Genomic DNA, 2982 nt, shown 5'->3' with positions numbered 1-2982 from the left:
CAGCCCGCCAGACACGGCTGCTCGGCGGGGTTGCCTACCGCAAGGCGCCCCAGCCGAGCGCCTGCCACAGGGAGGGTGGGCCAGCACGCCAGGCACAGCTGCTCGGCGGGGTTGCCTACCGCAAGGAGCCCCAGCAGAGCGCCTGCAATAGCGAGGGTGGGCCAGCCCGCCAGGCACAGCTGCTCGGTGGGGTTGCCTACCGCAAGGCGCCTCAGAAGAGCGCCTGCAATCGCGAGGGCGGGCCAGCCCGCCAGGCACGACTGCCCCTGTCGAGGCTCCCCGCGCCGGGTCGCATTTTGACCAGAGAAGTGGGACCACGGGGAAGACGGAAGGGAAGGCACATTCCTCGGGGACGCCCGCAGCAGCAGATGGTATTGGTGGTTTTAAGAAGAAGAGCAATGAAAAGAGAAGGAGGGAGAGAAACGAAGAAAGGAAGAAAAGAGCATTTGAATTGCCCGCCATTCCTTGAATGGCGCGGTGCCTCGTCTGCTGTCGAACAGCCATTGATTCCGCACCCGATACTGCAATCATCATCATCTCCGTGCCAGGGCCGCCTCCGCCGGAGCTTGAGGGCGGGGGCTCCGTCAGAGACATAAAGCACTGGCAGAGTCATTTCAATCGTGCGTATGGTTTCCAGTGAAGCTTGTTCGGAAAGGTGATGTGTCCCGACTTTTGCTGCTCGCCAATTATGCCTCATCAAAATGGGGAAACCGTTGTTCCGCTTTCCTTAGAATATCTCTAAACATTAACCAAGAGTCTACTTCATAGAAAGCTTTCTTACCCTTACCTGTGTCTTACCGCGCGCTTTCCGAGTAGTTTCCTCTTTGACCGCCTTGTGTTTTTTGGAGCTAAGGCATCTCTCTCTCTCTTCCTCTCTCTCTTTCTCTCTCTCTTCTCTCCTCTCTTTTCCTATTTCTTTTCTCGAGGGGTTATTATTCGCACAAAGGTGCAAACCCTCTCCACCCCTCCAACCCCAGCCGGGCACCTCTCTCCTCTCTCTTGCTGAATGCAAATAGTCTCTCCCCCTATTTTTCAAGCGCGCCTCCCCCCCCCCCAATGGCTCAGAGCAGAGCAGCTCGCCATAGCTCCGGTTGCTCTAATCTTTTGCAGGAAAAAATTAAAAGAAACAAAAAAAAACAAAAAACTGGCGTTTCCTATTCCGACGGTGATATAACGAGATGCTGGAAGTCTCTAGTGACGCGCAGGGTAAATTTTCAATGTTCATTCTTTGATTATATTTTTATAGGGAGTCACGTCAGACGGAAATTTCCGATAGGAAATATTGATCTATAAAACCACGGGAAATGTCTTTACTTAAAAAACAAATAAAGTCAAATCGGTTTAAAACATTGCAAATTTGGCAGTTTGCTTCCACACAGAGTATCGTCTGCAGGTCAGCCCCTCTCCGGCCTGCTCCACAGTCTCCGTCGCCGTACCTCTCCTCTTCTGGCACCGAAATCTGCTGCCAGACCCCCTTAAACTCTGCCCACCCCCGCCACAATCTGATGGGGTGAAGGGTCTTTGGGACACCCCCGCCACCCGGTCGCCCCCCTGCCACCCTGCGTGCGACAGTTACTTACGGGGGCGGTATGGGGGCGGCGGCGTCGCGGGGAGACGCCCGCCACTGCTGCCTCGAGGGTGGGGCACAGCTCACACCCTGCACAGTGAATATCGCCGTGTCAACACTATTTCAGCACGCAGCACAGACACACACACACACACACACACACACACGTGAGAGATCGACTCGTACACCTGTCACTCATTAACCTCATGCTCTTTCGACACACACACACACACACACACACACACACACACACACACACACACGCGAGTCGCCCCCAGGCGGGCCGGGCCGCCCCCCAAGAGCACAGCCACGTCGGTGAGGTGAGGAGCAGCTAGCAGGCAGCAGCACCCGGTGGTGCGGAGCGGTGCAGAGAGGCTCACCGGTGACGAGGCTCATGACCGGCACTAAACGGCACGTCGTTAGCGCGGAGAGAGAGAGAGAGAGAGAGAGAGAGAGAGAGAAGGGGGGGGGGATGAGGTAACACCCTGCTCGCCCCGCTCGCGCGCTGCCGGCCGGGTCAATGTCAGGATGCCAAGCGCACCGGGGACGACGGAAGGCGTATGTACGTATGTGTGAGTGAGAGAGAGAGGGAGGGGGAGAGAGAGAGACAGAGTGTGTGTGCGTGCGCACCGTTTAGTCGGTACAAGAGGGCGTGACCGTTACCGTATACCAACTGACATAGGGGGTAAGGGGGGAGACACGAGAGGAGGTACTTAAGAAAATTAAGAAATAAAAAATTAAGAATGCGTGGCTTTGAGAAATTTATTACCACGCAACGTTAAGAAGAAATTTTAAATAGCAAAATAACGAATTTTTTCCAATGTCTGTACGAAATAATTTTTGCGACGGATTCAGGCTGCAGTTTTAGCTCACTAAGCCGCCGCCGCCGAGTCAGTGGCGCGCTTAGGGCCGGTTTTCGACTCTCTATCTCTCTGTCTCTCTCCCTCTCTCCCCCCCCCTCTCTCTCTCTCGATTTGAATTGCGATCCCAGGTCACACGGCACCCACTACACCAGCCGCTGCGAGAGCCGCTCGGTCGAGAAATATGAGCAAATATCCCGTTTTCTTGTTTGAATAAAATGAAATAAAATGGGGATAAATAGCAGCGGGTGGTCGCAGCGCGGTTCTACTATGTATTCTGTGGCCGACTGCTATGTCGGCGAGTTCATCTCTGATACGTACGTGTTTGCGCGTGCGCGCGTGTGAGAGAGAGAGAGAGAGAGAGAGAGACAGAAAGACAGACAGGGAGAAGTTTAGTGTGTGTGACACTAGTGGCGAGACAGGTTAGAGGGACAGAGACAGATGTCGGCGCTTGTGCATCACTGCCACTCCTGCCTCAGCGCACCCCGGCGGCACTTACCCAGTACACGCCTCTCTCTCTCTCTCTCTCTCTCTCTCTCTCTCTCTCTCTCTCTC

The 2982-nt window shown here is 54.8% G+C and overlaps 1 protein-coding gene across 1 annotated transcript in view; it reads left to right on the top strand.

Moving 5' to 3' along the window:
• Positions 1-2982, top strand: part of LOC113202707 (cuticlin-1) — a 61250-nt gene that overhangs the window by 23647 nt on the left and 34621 nt on the right. The gene's annotated exons all lie outside the window — the stretch shown is intronic.

Source organism: Frankliniella occidentalis, unplaced genomic scaffold (genome assembly GCF_000697945.3).
Source record: "Frankliniella occidentalis isolate FOCC.00 unplaced genomic scaffold, Focc_3.1 Scaffold9, whole genome shotgun sequence".
NCBI lineage: Eukaryota > Metazoa > Arthropoda > Insecta > Thysanoptera > Thripidae > Frankliniella > Frankliniella occidentalis.
Note: the sequence above shows the minus strand (reverse complement) of the source record. Positions and strands in the feature narration are given on the sequence as shown.